This window comes from Apodemus sylvaticus, chromosome 21, assembly GCF_947179515.1.
Source record: "Apodemus sylvaticus chromosome 21, mApoSyl1.1, whole genome shotgun sequence".
In the NCBI taxonomy this organism is placed as follows: Eukaryota; Metazoa; Chordata; class Mammalia; order Rodentia; family Muridae; genus Apodemus; species Apodemus sylvaticus.
In genome coordinates, this window is record NC_067492.1 from 1,305,185 (window position 1) to 1,326,896 (window position 21,712).

At 40.1% G+C, this 21,712-nt stretch overlaps 1 long non-coding RNA gene across 2 annotated transcripts; it reads left to right on the plus strand.

The window, feature by feature from the left end:
• The first annotated feature begins 1,184 nt into the window (after positions 1 to 1,184).
• LOC127671886 (uncharacterized) lies at positions 1,185 to 21,493 on the plus strand. 2 transcript variants are annotated; one of them, XR_007974802.1, is made up of 3 exons: positions 1,185 to 1,534; positions 18,164 to 18,278; positions 18,360 to 21,493. It is a non-coding gene; the product is annotated as an uncharacterized LOC127671886 (long non-coding RNA). The 2 variants fall into 2 exon arrangements; XR_007974803.1 differs by having other exon boundaries at positions 1,188 to 1,534; positions 18,181 to 18,278.
• The last annotated feature ends 219 nt before the right edge of the window (positions 21,494 to 21,712 follow it).

Here is a 21,712-nt window from a genome sequence, read left to right on the forward strand (position 1 = left end):
CTGGCTTGTGCACCAGCTGCTGCCTGAGGGATCAGCTCACTGTGCAAAGCTGGGGCTACATCCAAGACCTATTCCAAAGGTGCACCTGGGGATTCATGGTGGCGGCTTCCTAAACTTTAAAATTAAGCTCTAGTTTTCTCTGGTTGAATTTTTTTGTGTTTTCTTGTTCCTGAATGCTCCTTTGAAACTGAAAGTATTGATATATTCTACCCTACAGGGAAATCAATAAAAACTTTAATCACAAAATTAAATAAAAACCAAAGCTACTGGCATTATATGGTAACATTCACCAAGGCAACAACTTGAAGTTTTATGATTCCCCTGTGGCTGCCCTTATTATTTGTAAGAAAATCAATAACATCTTTGGAGTAATTTGAGATGTATCTTGTCATCACAGAAAACAAGTTCTGGGTAGACTTTACAAGGAAGTAAGAAGGAGGCATCGGATGTATTTGCCCACACAGAAGGTGATAATTCATTGACAGCAGAAAAAAATACAACCCACGAGGGCCCAAAAACCATCTACAATACATCAAAGTGGAACACCATCCAAGGCCTTGCCAATGCCCTTTGCTACTCGACTGACATCTCGGACCTTTCCCCCAAACAAAGCTTGAGGTAATGCTACCCACACCTCCTGGGACATGTGGTAATTACATGCATTTGTCATATGACCTTAGAGATATGTAGCAACCAAAGGTTGTACTTCACATTTGAGGAAACTTTTCAAGTCATAAGATCATAATTTCATAATGTCTAGCTTCTTTGTGACCCTGGAAGGCTTCCATAGAGACCCTGAAGGATGTAGTCATAGTTTCTTTTCTACCTTTAATAGAAGCACATACTCATCAACATGTGGATATAAATGGTCTTTTATCTTTGTGAGATACACACTTTCTACTCCTAATGAATTATTAGTCTGGAGGTACTCATATCTACAATAATAGTGTATGTGTGGTCAGCCACAGAGCATAAAGTGGAACTACCAACAATTTGGCCATCATGGGCTTCCCAGACAGGGATATATTAATGAGCCTTAAGGGGACCCTGAGTTGCAACAGAGGCTCATTAGAATCTAAGCCAGTACACTTTAGGATTCTGTGTTAGAGCATGGCTTCCTCAGAGCTTAGTGGTACTCACTCAGAACAGAAAAAGCAGAACCAGACAGTGGGGACAACAATTGTATGGCAGAACTTCCTATGTTTAGCTGTAGAGGAATTGTCAGGAAATGAAACCAAAACAGTTTGCAGGAGCAAGGTTAGAACTGATAGACCTCTAATTATTTTCCTTTAGTCAACAGAGGAACAGGGCTTAGAATTCAATTACTAACTTGGAATACAGTTCTTACAGCAAGAGACACAAACTATCACTGGAAGGCTCTATCCCCAGGATGTAGTAGAGGTAGTCACATAGCATTAGTGTGCCGAATGTCTTTACTGTCCAACATAGGTAGTGTTAGTCAATGAGCACCTCCAGGGACCTCCATGAGAAGATGATGGAGAGATTGCATGGAATATTTCTTTGCCAGTAAGAGGTAAGAAACTGAGGGGTTAATTAGACTTATGAAGATGTTCATATCAATACTGTAAGGCATCATGCCTCTGTTATGTTCTCTGTTTAAGAAACTTGCTTAATTTAATAATGGACAGACTCTTCAACCTAAATTCTAATTGGCTACCTCTTCCAGAAGGTTCTCCACATTCCATCAACAACAACTGTAACATCCTCAAACTCATAGTCTATATTCATGTATGTCCAGCCTTTTGCCATGTCGATAGGATTTTGTCATCTTCAGTTTCCACTTGAGAACCATATAATGGAGCTTAAACAACATTGAAAAAATCGAATAATGCCTAAAATAAGTTTGATTTTTGTGTTGGGCAGCATTTATACTGATTTTGGGGTGCATGCTGCTACAGTCCTTGGTGTGAGTGTAGTTCATCTTCTTTTGTGATCAACTACCTTCCAGAAAGCCTACTTAGTGCTCTCATCCCCATTTTCAATCCATTTTTACACTAAAAACCACCAACAAAAATTCTCAATGGGAATCTCTATCCTCAGACTAACAAACTCCCACAGAGGCTGTATCACATGAAGCTTTGATATGCTCATTTCTTATACAAAAATGAAATCTGTGTAATTCAAACAAATGACTAGTGGTTTCTGAGTCTTTGTCCTACAGAAGACTATGTGGGGGAAACTGTGCTTTATTTGTATATTCATATTTTAATGCGTCTCAGCCTACCAATGGTTTTCAGTCAGTTACTGATGAATGAATGAGTGAATGGATGAATCAAACAATAACTTGGACAAGAGAATGGGAATGTCTCTTAGGAAAGACTGTTCAAGCTGAGTTCTCGACAATAAAGAAATTGTGTGACCTGGCAACAACCTCTCCATCTGACAGAACTATAAACAGTACACATTTCTCTGGATAATCTATTTCCTCAATAAAAACACGGCCTCACTGACAGATAAACACACTATTTTATGCCCCAGATGACTGATTTTTTTTCTCTTAGGTTAGCAGTCTTACAGTGCCTCCCAGGAAGGGACCAGCCTTGAACGTCACTCTTTCATCTGGTCTTTACATGTGGTCTATTGACAACAAAGGCCAGAACATTCTGGCTGAGGATACTGATTTTAAACATTTCTGCACAGCCTCACACAGGGTAGTCTGGCTGCTGGCTTCTTTTCTTCCCAGAGAATGCACCCAATTGATCTGTGATGCTCTCTTGCCATACCAAGTAGTGTCTGAGGGGATTTTTAGATATTTCTAGAGTCAGGTGGAAGACTTCTCATGGAATGACAGAAATTCTGGAGCAGAATTTCCACAGTGAGCAGAGTGGAAGGCCTAACAGTTAAGAGCAATGATCTTTAGAGAAAATAGGGGGGGGGGCTGTCAGGAGAAGCCATTTAAAGATTATCTGGGGCTGGGGCTAGGCTGGTACTCAGGTCACAGTGTTTTCCTAGCTCTTGTGGCTTCTATCCAAGCTCTGTAAATCTTGTCATAAACAAACACACTAATAAAAAAAAATGGTAAAAATAATGGTGGCTCTAGCTCAGTGATAATATGTTTCGTAACTGAGACCTGGGTTTAATCATCAGACTCATCAATAATGAAAAGATGGCATAAAATAATGTTCACAAATTTAGCAACTCTTCAGTGAGTGTCTGCAAGTAAACATTCTTTTGGGTTTTATTTTCTTGTTGAGGATGATGTAAAGTAACTTCAGAAGAAATAATCAGCTATTGACTTTCAGTGCTGACTCCCATTCCTTAAATCTATGGAACAGTTTCAATGACTGTATGTTCACACCATAAGCATGTAGATCTTTTCAGTCTGAAGCTGGCCACCATCTTGGGAAGAGCCAGAGGGTCTGTATCATGTATTACAGGAAAGTAGCCTTGGATTGTGTTCCTGAGGCTCAGAGGTAAAATGAGTTCAACTTACACTTCAGGGTCACCATGCTGGGGCTCGCAGTGACAGCTTGAGAGACAGTGTCTAGGTTGGGCACGGGCACTTTACATGCAGTCAGTTGACCTGCACTTGACCTCACCATGGGTATATTTCTACTAGGACTCAGGGATCAGCTTGGCTGTTGATTTGCACAGCTGTAGGTAGGTTGAACAATAAGCTACTAAGGCTACTTCAAAGTTTCCAACAGAGCCTAGGAGGTGAGTTCTGCTTGGAGAGCAGGTGCCATCACTTCTCTCCACCTCTCTGCATGATTGGTTCAGAGGCTGAGGACAAAGAAGAGAGGGTCTGCCCCACACTCTAGCATTCATCTGATAGGAACAATTTAACAATGTGCTCATCTATCTCCTGGTTCCTCAAACTTTATCACCTGCCCTAGGGTTCATCTGTGTCTTGATTGATGAGCATTATGTTTAGTGCTGGTGTTCCATTCCATTTAGTTCTGGAATTGCAAGTCTTTATACAGAGAGCCCTGATTACCTGGCCTGGCTTCTGCAGTTCTTACCATTAACTCAATGCTGTTGTAAAGCCAACACTTTTTGCACTGAATCACACTCAAAGTGTTTTCTCTGAGCACAAGCCGATATCCTGAGAAGGGATGAGAGTATTTCAACTCTCTCCTACCACACAGATCGTGGCTTCCTGGCACAATGTAATTCACCCTCTTTAGTTAGGACATTTTGTACTTCCCTTTGCTCAACAGCTTACAAATCTTAAATGTTCAGAGGGCTTGGGGAAGAGACTCCAAATTCCTTCTCCACTTCTTGCTGGATTAGGGCACAGAGTATATTCATGCCTACAAAAATCCATTCCAGATATACAAGTTCTCTTTGGAAAGGTCACTTTGTCCTCCATGAATATCTAACAAATCCAAGAATATAGTCTTATATCTCAATACATCTCATAGAAATCTCCCAGATCTAAAAATCCACTATCAGCTTTGGTTGATTTTCTTTAAAAAAAAATTGTGTATTTCTGTTTATGTGTGTGTGTGCGTGTGTGTGTGTGTGTGTGTGTGTGTGTGTGTTTTCATGTTCAGCTACATGTGTGCATTTACATATGTGATTATGTGTGTGTGAACATGTTTGTTTATGTACAGTAGGGGAAGAGAACAACTTCAGGAGTGATTACTTAGGTGCTGTCCACCCTTTTCTTTCCTTTCTTTTCCTTTCCTTTCTGTTTTTGAGACGGGTCTCTGACTGACTGAATTGAAACTTGACAAGTAGGATAGGATGCTCAGCAAACAAGTCTTAAAAATTCCCCTACCTCCATCTCTCCAGTGGTGGGATTATCTTACCATTCCCAGATTCTTTTACACAGATTCTGGTCATAGAATTCAAATGCCCGTGCTTTTAACACAAGCACTTTGTCAATTCACCTATTTTATTTTTATTTTAAGGAAAATGATAATGATATAAAAGAGTGAAGCAAACATTTCTTTCTTATTTTGAGACAGGCTCGCATACGATACTGGTGCACATCCAATCCAACTCATTATGTAGTTGCTAATGGCCTTGAAATTCTGATCTTCCTGCCTCCACCCGCCAAATACTGTATTACAACTATGTACTACCACATGAGTTTTATGTGATGCTGGGGATCCGATCCAGGGCCTCCTGAGTGCTAGGCAGACACCTTGCCACATGAACTACATCCTCATCCTCAGTAAACAGTTAGTAAACATTGGTCAGTCACAGAAATGGCCCAGTCAGCAAATAGAGCAAAGAGGGGCTGCTTATCTGACACAGTACAGGGGGTTGGAAAAGGCTCTGCTGGTACCTTTTCAGTAGAATAAATCTTCCCTTCCCAGAGAACAATGTCAAGTCCTATAAAGGTGCTTTAACACAAAGAGTCTTACACCTCATCCATATGCAACTCTTTAACCTCAGGACTTTCCTAGGGACCCTAAATATAAACATGTAAGGTATGGATTAACTCTAGAAGTGAAGATGCTCTGTGGCCTTTAGTATCAAATGTTAAAGCAAAAGTTAATTCTTTACCTAAATATGAATGAGCACATGCATCTTGTGGAAAGGCAAATGTACTGGCCAATTAGTAATTGTGCTTTAAAACATCTACTTGGATGATGTTTTACAGAAGTAGATACATGCAAATCAAACATTTACTAATAATAAATCATAAAGGGATTTATTTTAAAAGTTATTCATTTGTATACAAATAATTTTGCCATTTTTTACAGGTGAAATTATATTTGTATACTGTCAAGATGGATGTGCTCATTCATAATTAGGTAAATAATTAACTTTTTGTTGAATGTTTGATACTGAAGGCCATAGAACATCTTCATTTCTAGAGTTAATCCACACTTTGATTCTATAATCAGCAAAGCTGAGGAAGGCTGCCTCACATAAAGATGCACTGCATGGTGGCAGGCATATGCTTAAGGCTATTCAGAAATCATTGGGAATTCTGTCCTAACCCCAAGCCAAAACTCAATGCATGATGTTAATTTTAAGTGAAACTCAATTCAGCAACCAAAACAGTGAATTTTTAAATCAAACAGTATGCCACAACCCAAAAGATATACTAATGTGACACATGTTGAGGGATGACGGTAGAAAAATATTTGAAATATTTCTGCAATTAAATCATTAGCTTTTATAAGAACTGGAAGCTTTATTCAGTAGGTTTTTTTCTTTTGGAGTACTGGGGATTGAACCCAGGACCTCACACCTGCTAGACAATTGCCCTGTCACGGAGCCAAATTCCTACCCCATGGGGAAACTCTATATGTACAATAAAAGCAATAGTCTCAAATATACACCGAGCTGTTTCAGGCATCATTTTCTGGCTGTGTACTATGTAAACATATGTATGTATTATGTATGTATTATGTATGTATGTATGTACAGTATGTTTAGAACTACAGCCACAGGAAATTTGTGAGATGCAATAAGTGTGTGATGCCAGAGGTACCTCAGGTTCATTACATTGAATTTTGAAATAGTTTTTAGTCATGATGAGTTCAGAAACATTTTATCATGTCAACTTTTGTGCAGGTTCTACATGTTCAGTTACCACGTGGAGTCATGACTCGTACTTTAACCAGTTAGACTCAATCTCTCTGTTTTAAAAGTGTGAGTGCATATGCTTGCTTATCTGTGCAGATACATGTGTGTATTTGTGTGTGTGTGTGCATATGTGTGTGTGTGTGTGTGTGCATGTAGGAGATAGAGGACAACCTTGGGTGCAGCCTTATTTTTTGCTACCATGCACCATATTTTTTGTTCTGTTACCATGCACCTTATTTTTTTGAGATAAGGTCTCTTATTGGATTGGACTTCACCAAGGAGCCTAGGCTAGGTGGCCAGTAAGCCTCAAAGATCCACCTACTCCATCTCCTCAGTTGAAGATTACAAATGCATACTACCATGCCTGTTTTGCTGTTATTGTTGTTTGTTTGTTTGTTTCTTTGTTTGTTTTTACATGGCTTCTGAGATTGAATTTAGGTCCTTATGTCTGCAGGACAAGCACTTCAACAACTGAGCCATCACCCAGGCCCGGCCCAAGAGTAATTGTGCTTTAAAACATCTACTTAGCTATATTTTCATAAAGCCTATAGTAGAAGCACCCTCTCAATCTAAAATAACATTTAAGAGGAAGGCTTTGGACAGTGTATAAATGTTGAATAAGTCATATAAATGCATGGAGTTTTATGCATTTGAATTCTCAGCATGTGGGGCATTATAGTTTCTGGACAATATTTTATGTATCTTAGAAATGCTTGCAGTGCTGGACTTGGATTTTGATTTTCTGAAGACTTTTTTTTCTAGAAGTTGGGAGGTTCAGGCATATAGGAAGGCCACAATAGTTCTCAGGTGAAGAACAGTCCCCAAGAATATAGAGAAGCACTCAGGTTTTTGACAGTTTGTCGTGAGGTAGAAGAATCTATGTGAGATTGAGGTGCTGTCATGAAGAGGCTTTGGCCTCCAAAGAACAGAAGTTTAAAGTCTTAGAAATTATCCCCACAAGGGCTTTGGAAGGGACCAGAGTTTGGATTCCTAGCATTGCACACATATGTGCGTGCACACATACAAACACACACATGTTGGCACATACACTCTGAGGAATCATCCCTACAACCAATACAACCAGTGCTCTAGGGATAATAAAGGTGACGTAGCCTGTTGGAAATGCCTGACTTCAGCACAATTATGAAGCACTTGTACTATGTAATTCCCAGTTCTCTGTGTGTTTATTTCTCAGGTTTCTGCTTGCCCAGTGGTATTAATACTCTAATACTTAAGTCCACTTCCCCATAAATTCTGAGACCTTCAGGACTCAGACATGCCTCCCATTCTCTATTCTCTCCTGCCCCAGCACCAACTCCTTGCATGTAGTGACCTTGATGCTTCATACTCATACCCATGGCTTGTCTTCCTTAGCTATGTTCATGAAACTGGGTCTTCTCCAAGGACTGCTTGACTCCTTATGGACACATACGATTGCAGGCATGCTAAATGCTGAGACAGCAACGGGGCAAACTGGGACCATAAATTACATCCCATAACAGCATACAGATGACTTTGTCTTTTGTGTGACCTTCTTTTTCACTTGGAGGAGGTCATTCTGAATCCGAGGTCAACGTTACCATTATCACTAAGAGCTGGTCATGCTCCCAGAGCAGGCAGCAGCCTTTGCCAGCATAACTCAAAAGGACATTCTGACTTGGAGCAGGGTGAACAGCAGTGGAATGCCTTTCTGCTTTCAAATGTATTCAATTTACACTTCTAGAATTTTTTTTTTTTTTTTGGACTAATAGAGGTCCTCAGGGGACTTGTTTTAATGAAGGAATAAGAATGATTTGTAATTCAGGCATTAATTGCCTATATGTAAATAGATGTTTCTGAAGTGCTTAAGGGTCTGTTTGAATCCAGTTTGTTCTCTTTAAACCTTGGCCTGCAATTTAATTTGCATTCACAATTTACTTCTAACTCGCTTTTATTTCATAGATAGCACAAAGGTATATTTCAGCTAACTAAACTATCCATAAGTTCCAAATTTCTGTAATTTTAATTTTATTTTTTATCAGAATTGCTGGTTTTGAATCCCGGGGTGTCTGGATTTATTATGACTAATGCTGTGTTTTAAGGCACATATAAAATATGCAGCTTACTGCCCTTGCTTCAGGATGCTAAGTTTAGCTAAGGCTGCAGAGATAAAAATCTACATAAATAAATGCATAAATAAATAAAATCTACAAGGCTTCCTGGAATTACCATTTTCCTGAAACAATAGTTTCCAGCAATGATTCTAATTAGCCAACATTCCTCTGGCTCTGTTAGACAGTTTTATAGATGTTTCCATTTGCAAAAACTTATTCATAACACACATACATTTCACAAATACACATATGCACATATGTGTGCCCGTGTGTGCTCATGTGCCACTGTGCGTGCATGTATGTGCATACACAAATGCATGTGCGGGCATATACATACACTCACTCACACACACACACACACACACACACACACACAAGCATATGTGTGCTTTTTTTAGTCCTCTGGCTTCAGTATTTGTCACATTTTCCTAAAACCAGACATTAAATATGGGTTCAGCAAGGCCTGGCTGACATTCCAGGCATATATCATAGTAGAAGTCATACAGGGCTCTCCTTAAGAGATCTGGTTGCTGATAAATCTGTAATCCTTTTCATAACATTTCTAAGCATTGAAAATTATGGATTCAAGATTCACAAAAGACACAGGATGCAAATCCCAATAGTGATGAGGTGATATTTTGCAGGTGGCCCCTTTTAGTCTTGGGAAAGAGTTGACTCTTCCTGCAGCTCTTCCAAACAGCTGGCGAAATCCGACCCACTGTCAATCAGACTCCAGTGGTGGAGGTCAGCTGGAACATCTGGCCAGCCTGCTTTACAGAATCATGGCCTCACACCCTGCTTTTTCATGCATGTTTGCCATGCAGGAAGTATTCTATTTATTCCACCAGCAGCAAGTCAATATGGCCTCCCAAACAAGAAGGCTAGACCTCTTCTCAGAATCTGTCTCAGGTTCATGAACAATGGCACAGCAGAAAGCATTTTTCCTGACAGTGTAATTAACAATGATTCCCCCCCTCTCTCTCTCTCTATCTATCTATCTATCTATCTATCTATCTATCTATCTCTCAGTTATAGATTTTATTAAATCTCCTGTGAGCAGAACTTGTAGGAATTTTCTTTTACAGGGTGAGTGAACGACAACACCATATCAATTAATGTTGCCATGTTATCCAGCACAAGAAAATGGATAGGACCAGTGCTCTCTGTTCAGTGGTCATCCTTTACCCATGAGGATGGATACTCAGGAGGAGCAGGAAGGGCTTGGAATTCCCTGTGATAGACAATACAACATCCTGCAGGACTGGATATGGAACTCCAGGAGCTCAACCATAACTTTCAGAATATGGGTTCTTCTTTCCTAGGGCTAGGAGCATATGGAGACAGCTCAGGGGTTAATAGCACATGAGGCTGGGGATGGCACAGAGGAACAGATACCAGCTGAGGATGGCACTCCTCTGGTGGAGTGCTCTCTTGGTGTGCAAGAACCTCTGATTTCCATCCCATCACCATCAACAGGGTGATGTGAAACATACTTGTCATCTCAGCATTGTAGAGGGGGAGTCAGAAGGGTAGGAAGTTCAAGGTCATCCTCAGCTATACAGGCAGTGTATGGCCAGGCTGCATCATCTGGGACTTTTCAGGAACGAAGGAAGAAAGGAAGGAAGGAAGGAAGGAAGGAAGGAAGGAAGGAAGGAAGGAAGGAAGGAAGGAAGGAAGGAAGGAAGGAAGGAAAGAAGGAAGGAAGGAAGGAAGGAAGGAAAGTCAAGGGCACAGGAAGATGGTTTCCCATTGTACAGTCTCTTCTGGTGTAAAGGAAAGGGCAGCCCCTGTGTGAGCAATGACTGGGATCCTCAGGATGGGAATGCCTTCTAAAGATGTAAATTTCTGTTTGTTTTGGAGAAGTACCTGCAGATGTTGATGCTGGCTTGTCTTATAAGGAATTTTGTTTTGGAACTGCTTTGAATCTGAAGCAAATTGTGCTGCTGGAATTCTAGTCAGATCTCTCTCTCTCTCTCTCTCTCTCTCTCTCTCTCTCTCTCTCTCATGCTTTTCAGCATTTCCTGTCTCTAGTCAGGATCCAGCAATGAGTACAGAGCATCTTGTGGTGTTTTACATTGTTTGAACAAAGTTCCAGAACAAACCTGGGATGCATTCAAGACAATGGAAAACAGAGCTGAGTAATCACTGAGGAAAAGACTGGCCTGACTTCTGACACCACTCCCAACCCTGTTCAAACAATATGAAAGCTATAGTCATTTATTTTACTGGTAGGTCACTGGAGAAGAGGAGCTTATTGAAAGTCAAAGATCTGAGCTTCAACTCTCACACTCTTACCAAGGTTAATGTGAAAGAACGTTTTGTCTCATATTAAAAACAGATAAGAATAATTTCTAAAATTCTTCCAACCGTTACAGTTGTATTTCAGGATTCTATCACTTCCTTTTGCCAGTGACTGGAAACTAGAACTGTTCTTACTAGGATCTTCTGCATGTGTGTTTGTGTGTGCTCAGTGTGTTTGCATGTACATACAAGCGAGTGAGAACTGGAGTGCAAGTGTACATAGAGACCAGAGGACAACCTTATTCCTCAGGTGCTACCTATCTTTTTGTGGAGGTAGGGTCTCTCTCTGGTTTAGAACTCACCAAGTAGGCTAAGCTGGCAGGCGAGTGAACTCCAGAGATCTGCCACTCTCTGTCCGCCTCCCCCCAACCTCCAACTTTCAGTTCTGGCATTATAAGAATATGCAAGTATTCCCAGCTTTCCACATGGGTTCTGGGTATTGAACTCAGGTCCTTACACACACAGAGCCAAGCCCATTACTGACAGCCATCTCAGTAGCCCCCTGCCTTGGCATTCTCATTAGGGTTTCTATTGCTATGATAAAACACCATGATTTAAAGCATCTCAGAAGGAAAGGATTTATTTCAGCTTGTTCTTCCATATCACAATTCCATTGTGAAAGAAAGGACAAGAAGTCAAGGAAAAAACCTGGAGGCAGGAACTCAAGCAGAAGTCATAGAGGAATGCTGATTTCTGGCTTGTTTCTCTTGGCTTTCTCAGCTTCCTGTTAGACAAGTCTGAACCACCTTCTGAGGGTTTACATAACCCACAGTGGGATGGACCCTCCAATATCAATCATTAATCAATAAAATACTTGACATATTTGCCTATAGGCCAATCTTATTTTCTCAATTAAGAGTCCCTCTTCCCAAATGGCTTTCTTCCCAAATGACTCTAGCTTGTGTACAGTTGACAAAATAATAATCTAGACACTTGATTCTTGATCTTAAGCCAGAACACTTATTATACGCAAAGACATCATGATTAAGCAGTTTTACCTTAGTGCTAACATTAATATTAGGAAAGCAGATACCAGGAAAATTAGTTGCAAACACATTATCTTTAGATGACACTTTTGCTGATATAGGAGAATTCATACATTTTGTCCTTTGAATGATGAGCAAATCTTAAGCTATTTCCTTCAAATCCTTTTTTGCCGCCTATAAAAAGAAAAAAATAGTTCAGTTTGTAAAGTGTTTGCCCCACAGATAGGAGGGCTTGTGTTTCATTCCTAGCACCCATGTAAAATGCTGATAGTTTGTTATTATAATCCAAAACCTGAATGAAGAGACAGGTGCATCTCTGAAGCTTACTATGCAGCCAGTCTCGATTTAGTGAGCCTCTGGATCCAATAACAAACCCTGACTCAAGAAAATGAAATATGGACAGTTCCTGAGGAATAATGTCAGCAGTTGACCTCTGCCTTCCACATGCATATGCTCACATAGGTACATACAACCACACCTACATACCATCCTGTTTCCATCACTTGGCTTTCATGGAACAAGTCATGCATGTCCTGTATTTCTGTCTTTGACTATAAGTTTCCATCTGTCTGAAACATCCCCAGTATTACACTAAAGTGATTTCCATGCTTCATTTCCTCCAAAGAAATTCTCAAAGGTAAGAACTCTACATGGTGTCTCACAGAACAGGTAGATAAACACTATTGGAAAACATACTGCTTTAATGTATTTTTTTCAGTTTACACAAAGTTACCCAATGAAAGAGAAACTAATCATTCATTGAAGAGAGTGAGAGCTAAGCCATTCAACAAAAAGAATGGGGGTTAAATCATTGAAGAGGGTAGAAGGCCAGTTATTGGATGAATAAAGAGGGAGGCTAGCCATATAATGAAATGAGAGGGAGGATAATCATTTAGTGAAGCAAAGGGGAGGCTAACCATCAGTGAAAAGAGAAGGAAGATAATCATTTGAGGGAGAATAACTGTTTAATGAAGATAGAGGGAGGATAATCACTCAATGAAGTAAATGAGAGGTTAACCATTCATTAAAGAGAGTAGGAAGTTAACCACTCAATGAAGAGGAGACAACCATTAAATGAAGAGAGTCTAACTATTCAATGAAGAGGAGAGGCCAGCCAATCAATGAAGAGCATGAGAATAACCATTGAGTGAAAAGAGAGGGATGTTAACCATTCAGTGAAGAAATGGGAGGCTACCTAATGAATTCTGAAAGGTTAACCATTCAATGAAAAGAGGGGAAAGTTAACCATTCAACTAACAAAAAGGAGGTATAACTAGTCAATGAAGAGGGAGGGAGAGAGCAACCAATCAATGAAGAGAGAAGGGAGGCCAATCAATCAATGAAAGGGGATGGAGTGGGAAAGCTAATCAATGAATCAATAGGGAAGCCAAGCATTCAATGAAGAAAGAAGAAAGCTAAACATTAAATGAATAAAGAGAAAAACTTATCATTTAATGAAGAGAGGGAGGCTAACTTTGATAATTTAGACAGTCCTACTATTCATTTAGTGAAGAAATTGAGAAGCTAACCATTCATTGAAAATAGGAAAACTGAGTGTTCTATTTAATCATTAGATTCTAACCATTAGATTTTAAGTTAGTTACAAAAGGCACTGGGGGTGTGGCTCAGTAGAAGAGTTCATGCTGAATACCTGTGATATATGGTGTTTAGTCACTAGCAATCCCTTTCCACCTTTAGAACCAGTTGGTTTTCATTTACTTAAGGGAATTCACATAAACTCATCCAAATACATTTTCTCTTGCTTCTAGTCTTCCTTTATTGTTCTGGCTTCTCACTCCGTCCCAAGGGCCTACATAATTCCATAGGTACAACATTAAAGTTTCCATAGTTCTTTATTCTTATCTTTGTTCTGTCTTTCTCTGTGTTTCCATTTTAAAATGTTAACATATACAAAACAGACATGTAACACCCACAGAACATAGAACTTTATGTGAAAAGCAACAGAATCCATGCTTGAGAGAAGCTCATGCATGGAGATGGTTGTCACTTGATAGATACACATCATGTAGTCTTTATGTAAGGCATACCATGCTTTCCTTATTGCAAAACTATGTGTCTTCACTGGTCTTAGAACCATCTGAAATCTCTAAACCAGTAGGAATACAGGAGTATGAAAGGCTCAGCCCTGCACTAGAAAGATTCTAGGAGTGATCAATATCATCTGTAAGCAGTAGAATTTGAGAAAAAGAAATTATCCTGAAGTGAGTGAGCCTCCCCAGTCTCTAAGGAGTGTCCTCAGAGAACAAATTCTGCCCCAAGACTGTGGTTATAATTATTGTCTGCATCCTGTCAGTTTACCCTAAAAATTGGAAACCTGCCTGTCTCCATGTCAACAGACAACAGTATACATGTGTATATATGTATCTTCATTGTTCATTTCCTCTGGCAGACTCAGACTCTGTTGTCCCACTGTCCCCTATAGCAGTGGTGAAGGGAATGGAACAAGCTCCAGGAATTCAGGAAGTCTGGACTTTCCTGTCACCTGTGTCTCCTTATTAGAGTTGTCATCAGCAATGTGTTTGGCCTGGCCATTTCCCACAGGTCATTCTTGCTTTAAGATTCCCAGGCCCGGAAAACTGCGCGCAGGGCCTCCACTTCCAGACCATTGTTCATGTCCTCTCATTAGAACCTAATAGCTGGAGTGAGCATCACAGATTATATTATCTGAGCTTATTGTATATATTTTTAAGTGCAAATATAAATTCTCAGTTCATATTCCATTTCTTCTTCCTAAACCAGGCATGCACATCTGTGGGATTTGGTGAGTATGTCATCAGACTCTCAGAGCCCTTGGAAAGCTCTGCCAAGAACAGCTTCAACAACACAAAACTGGGGTAGAGTGGGAGGGGCTGGAGAATTTGTCTGAAGCCTTGAAATGCTAGCAGAAAATTGATCAAAGCCAAGATGAGTTTCACCCAGCTCTTTTAACGAGCTGCTAATATCGTAGTGGCATTCTTGTCAGGATAATTTGTCATGCATGTCCCTGTGTGGGCTTAAGTCCTTTCATAGTCATCATCCCTAACTAGTGATACAGGCAACTTGTCTGAAACAAACCTCTGAGGATGGTGAAGGCAAGTGTGGGAGGTGAGAGTAAGCCTCAGCCAATGACTGCTGACAGTCATCTGAGCCCCCTCCACCCCCAGATCACACAAACACAGCCTCCACTATCTCTACCTTTGTTCAACACGCTACGACTTTACTTACTTTTGTGTGATTTCCACAGCCATGCCCACTGCTTCAAAGATGCTGCCTAGTGAAAAATGTCACCTCTCAAAACATAATGTTGTCAACACCCGTTCCAGACCAATAAAACACCATGAAAAGTAGGAATTCTCATTAAAAGAACAGAATGGTGACCCTTCAACTAGGGCAGAGTGCACTTGGGCATAATGACAGCTTGTGACCCAAGAAGGCCTAGAGCCCCAGCACTAGCCACAGGCTGTGTGGTTCTCATCAAGAGTTCATCCATCACACCAAGACTCAATCAAGTGGCATTCAGACTATGCCATCTCCTGTCACTAGAGTGCTACAAAGGCTCCTTTCTTTCCCTCTACTTTTAACATAAGAACACCAGCAAAACATCTGTTTTGGGTAAAAAAGACAAAAGATGAAGCAGAATTCTAGGTGCTGTGAGCATCAAGGATGGAGACAATGGGCATGTTCTGGTCTAAGTTAACAGTAGGTCTCTTCTGTGTGAGCTACCCAGCCTGAGGAGAGGAAATATTACCAACCCCTTAACAACATAACACATTATGAAGAAATTGTACTGGGTTTTTAAGAAATATCTCAAATATTGGGGCTGGTGGTTGGCTCAGTTGCTAAGGTGTTTCCTTCATAAGCATAAATACCTTAGTTCAATTCCCAGAACTCACAGAAAAACAAAAGCAGGCAAGGTGTGTGCACTTATAATCCCACTATAGATCTCTGGGGCTCACTGGTCAGCCTGCCTGGACTACTTTGGTGAGTTCCAAGTCAGAAGACCATGTCTCAGTTCCTGAATAACAACAGACAAAGAACCTCTGGCCTTCAAATGAAGAGACTCCATCAACCCCACTCAGGATCATACACCCACAGATACAAACACAAAGCACACACATACAGCTTACAGTCTTTTGAAAGTTTGAATTATCTTAGGTACAATTCATGTACTGTCCCCAAAACACTCATGTTCATTTAGGAGACAGAGGCAGAAATAATACAAATTCAATGTCAATCTTGACTACACAGGTAGTTTTAGGCTAGCATGGACGACTGGTGCCCCTGTCTTTAAACAAAGTAATAGTAAATGTCTTCACTTGAATATAAACACCTCCAATGGAGCCACAACGGCAAAGCCAATTATGAGTAGCAGGAGAGAAGCAAGAGCCCTTATCATGGCTGTGGTTTGCTCTGGAGTAGTGTAGGCAGAGCATGTCTTCATGTCTTCCCAGTGTTATTTTCCAGAGCAGCTCCATCTTAATTATTTAGACAATGTGCCTGATGAACTCCAGAGACAGATAGCAGAGCATCCTGTGCTGTGGTCCTCCTGTGTCCTCCATTAGGAATGTCTGCTTATCAACCTGCTGTCCCTTCTGTTACTCTTTTGCTTTCTCCTAGTTTCAGAGAGAAAGTTTGCTAAGAGTTTTCAGTGTCAAAGATCTGTGTGTCCCCATGGTGTACTGAGCTGCAGAGAAAGCAAGTTGAAATTAAGAGGGCAAAAACAAACTGGGAAGCAGAAACTGTCCTCATAGCCTCTCCTGGCTATGATCCAGAGGTGCCCATTTTGCATATTTCCACAGTAAACTCCCAGAAGTGTACTCTAGCATCACTGGCTTTGTTAGGAAATGACCCCATTTTTCCTTTGAGTTCCAGAGAAAAGAGCCTGAAATGACCCTAGGGAGAGTACAACAGTCCCAGGAATAACATTCAGAGGAATGAGGTTGCTCTGAGCTTATTTAAATTTCATCTCCTTCATAAAAATCTCGCATTACCTATTTCTACCAGAGAATGTCTTTCTAGTTCTCTGAATTCCTCACACCCTTACCGTATATTGCCTGTTCTGATTTTGAACACATATCCCTTCACAGCTGCTGCCTGTTTAAGCTTCTGCTTCCTCTGCTAAAAGTTCACCTTTACATAATGTGGTTAATGGCCTGCAGTGCTTACACTATTGGGGGCAACGCAGAGCACCCAGCATACTGGGTACAGAACAAGCCAGAAAACCATAGATATTGGTTTAATTATCCTAAGAGAACAAATGATCCAATTATTATCCTCAAGCCAACAATGTTTTACATAAATAAAAGGGATGCACACTGGACACTAAACAAAGGGAGTTTGCGCTGAATTCAACCAGGAGAGATTGTTTTAACCAGATCCAGAGAACTGCAAGAGATGCCTGAAGATGTGCAGCACACAAAAGGAAAGCATAGCTCAGTAGGGTGCTGCTGATAGTGGAACTTTAAGTAGAAGACTCCTAGGTGAGTGGGAGGCTGTGTTGTTATATAGACCTACCTGAATCACTGAAGCATGGCAGGATGTAGGCATGTAAATGTTGAAAAATAAGCCCATGCAAGCAAGTGATTTTATAAAGCAACTCAATCCACATTGATCAAAATGAAACTGACACACAGTGAAATATAACTATGTCTGAAAGAGTCATAGAACTTTGTCAGTAAAGTATTTACCATCCAAGCATGAGGCTCTGGGTTCATCCCCGGGATCTATGTTACAAAAACCAGTCATGGTAGTGGAGACATGAAGTCTTGAGACAAGAAGATCCCTGGGGGTCAATGGATAGCTAGTCTAGACTAATCAGCAAGCTCCAGACCAGTGAGACTGACCTTGTTTCAAAGGAGTTGAATGATGTTCCTAAGGATGATACTCAAGGCTATCCTCTGGCCTCAATATACATATGCATACATGTGCACACATATATGCATACATTAATAACAATGGTATTTCATTAGTCAGTAAATTTAACCATACACACACACACACACAAACACACACACTCAATACCCCAGTGAAGACATAGAAAATGTCAATGATCCCCAAGGGATCCCTGCTGTTGTTGCATAGGTAGTCTCAGAATGTTCCCATCCACTTCTAGGCAGTAACTGATGAGCTTTCTCTGTACACTATTTCGACTTTTCTAGTATACAGTGAGAATTGAATCATATGACATATGTGGTTGTATGTATGTGTACATGTATGTTCTGTACTTACTAGTATTTCTGAAATTGATCTACATTGCCTAATTAATATGAGTAGATTGTTTCTTCGTGTAGGTGAATAGGACTTGCTGGAAGATGGCCTTTTACCTCCAAGCACAGTATGATAACCCCACTGCTATTTTGGAATAGATTACCTTGGCATGGAAATCATGGTGAGTGAGCAAAACAGTAAAGAAGGAGCAAGGGCAATGGGGATGGCAACAGAGATATTACTGACAACTATTTCTTTGAAGGAGGATCACAGGACCCCAACTTAGGATTCCAGACATTGCCACCTCCTGTCTTCTGCCATCAGCAAGAATTGTGGAAGATGCTACAGTATACAGGAAAAGGAAGTTAACTGAAAGTTGGGACTCCATGGTGCAGCTTTGTTAAGTTGCATGATGGGTTGAAACTCTGTGGTGATGCAGTTGGTTTGGGTTCACCTATGCTCCTGTAATCCCTTTCCTTCTCTGTAAGCAACCCCAATAATCACATTGGCTTACCAGGCTGGACTTTGGTCTGTCCTTGGTGTCCCAACTGGGGTGAATGCATGGTTGTTCACATCTTCCAGGAAAAGTTGACACAATCTAGACAGCCCCACTGTATAGTTAGACCCTAAAGAGAAGCAGCCTAAAGAAGTAAAAGGCTGTTTTGGCTAATGGTCTCAGAGGGACTTCAGTGCCTCACCAATGGCAAAATATAGAAGTCTGGCACCTTCCCTGGTAGGTGGCCTGTCAGGAAGCAGAAACATCAGGCCAGAATTAGGACAGGTAGAACCTTTAAACGCTACTTCAAAGCAACGGTGGATTTTCAGCAGCCAGTCCTCACCCTTTAAAAGCTCCAGAACTGTCAAAATACTCCTAGAACAGAGCCTTCAAAGCACTGGCCCGTGAGAAGTATTTCAGGTGCAAACTGTCATACTCTGTATATGAATGGGCTGGGGTTTGTTCATTCACAAATGATAAGCAGTTAAGTGTTTTATTTTGTGTTTATTTTATTTCTCTACATTCCTAAAAATACAGAGAGTTGATGCTATACTTGTAACTTTTTGAATAATTGTTGCCCTTACTCCAAAATCATTAAAGCATTATAGAAGTCAACTATCTAAGCATGACTCCTACCATGGATGTTTGACCAACACTAATAATCATTCACCTTGTCTACTTTAACACTTTTAAGTGGGCACCTGGTAGCTTCCCATTCTCTTTTTAGATTTTGTTTAGAACAGTGACTCTCAACCTTCTTAATGTTGTGACTCTTTAAACATTAACTCATTAAACTCATGTGGTGGTGACCTCCCCTTCAACCATAAAATTGTTTTGATGGTACTTCATAACATAATTTTGTTTTGCTTTTGTTTTTTGTTTCTGTTCTGTTTTCTCTTTATTTACTGGTATCTTCTCTAATATTTATATTTTTATTTCTCCCATTTCATGTGGATTTAATTATTGTTTGCATGTTCTACCATGATTTTATTTCCCACTTTTAAAGTGTATTTCTTATAGAGACTGCGACTTTGGGCTTTGCTGTTTATTTTTTGTTGTTTTGTTTTTATCCAGATCAAAGATCTCTGCAGATTAATTTAAATAATTTATATCACTTGTTTTTAATATAATCTTAACTCATACCACTTTGGAATCTATTATATTGCTACTTCTTTTCTTTTTATTGAATTGTGTATTATTCTTTTTGCTCTTGCCTTTCTCTGAAGAAAATATTCTGACATTCCATTTTGTGTCCATCCTCTGTTTTTTCCTTCTAATAAGAGAATATCAATAGCAAAATTCACTCCAGTAGCATCACCAGTAACAATAAGAAAAATGAAACAGAGTGTAAGGCTCCTAACATGAAAGAAAACCTATGGTGAAACCCCACTACAATATGCTACTCAACAATAAAGAGAAATCAACCTATACAGCACCACAGTTCAGTCATAGCAGCTGGCTGAGTGACAGAGCATGATACACAAGAGCAGTGCTTAGTTAATTCTATTTCCATGAGAATCTAGCAAAACAAAATGAACTCATGGTGACAGAAATGGGAAGAAGAAGCCATTCTATGAAGAAGCCCTGAGAAGGATGTAGAAATTTTCTTGAATCTTAGAGGTGTAGAATATATAGAAAAGAATACTGAATTTCTTGTGTGTATGTGTTTTTAAAACCAATCAACTTAGTCAGCTAAGATCCTTCTCAGCAAACAGTTATGAAGAAGTTCTGGCTTCTTGACTGATGGAATATATCAATTAGACTCCAGAGTTAGGGGCTCCTATTCTTTTCTATGTCCCTAACATTTCCCTGTTTCTATGTCTTGCCTCAATTGTGAGCTGACTTGTCCTTTGTTTGATTTCTGGCCAAGGCCTGACCCACAGTGCATGCTCAGTGACAAGAGCAGAGTGAGGCTCTCCTTTTCTGGCCTGATTTTCTGAACTGCGGTTTTCATTGTGGTGGAATGAGGGAGGGGTTATGCCAGGCTTCTGATCTTTCAGGGGATAGTTCTAATATTTGTAAGATCTTCACAATCCCAACCTCATCTCTAGTCTGGAAGCATAAGAGTCTGGATTATTCTGGATGCTCACATCCTACCAAACACAGCTGTTTCAGGCTGAAGTCAGTATTGACAATGAGCATGCAGGAGCTGGAAGTGTTGCCAGGCTGATGATTGCAGCACACAGCTTAGCCACACTGCTGCAGAAAGGCACTGGGAAGTCTGAGAAGGCCACTTCACTCATTGCTCTCCCTGAATTCCTTGTTCCTATGGTGAGACAAGTTTAGCATATCCATTCACTAGATGTTTTTTCTATTTCTGCTAGTTAGAAAATTGCCGAGCAGCACTGCTGAATCTAACTTCTTGAGTCTTCCGTGAAGCTGTAGTTTGGGTGTCATCTCTTCCCAGAGGGTTTTCCTGACCCCATACAGGCATACTTGCTATTCTTTTCCATACTCTGATTATACGCATACTTAATTTCTAATGGTATTTTAGCTTATAGTTGTTTTAGAAAGTTAAATCTAATGAAATATGTAACATAAGGTGTGATGGGTTAGTGCTAATTGTCAGCTTGAAAGCCTCTAGAGTAACCTCAAGATGGATCTTTAGGCATGCCCCTGGAGGATTATCTTCATTGGTTTAATTAATGTGAAGGACCCAACTACTGTGAGAGACACCATTCCCTGGCCAGAATCTTGGACTGCATAAACGGAGAAAGGAGCTGACTAATAGTGGGCATTAGTCTCTCTTTGCTTCTTAACTGTGAATTCCATATGACCAGCTGCTTCAAGCTCCTACCACCTCAATTTTCGTGAAATGACGGACTGTGTACTTATATTGTAAACCTGAATAAACCCGTTCTTCCTTAAGTTGCTATTGTTAGAGCAACAAAAAAATGTAACTAAGCCACATGGTGTACTATATCTAAGTAGAGTTTATGCCAAGATTGCATAGTTGATTTTACCACTCAAAAGAATAATTATCCAGTTAAAGCAAAAAAAAAAAAAAAAACACCACAATAAAGGAATTTATAACATGTGTAAACAAAATGTACAAAATCAATAAAAATCTAATTCATTGTGGGTTTCATGACATACATAGAAATGAAATGTGTGGTTAC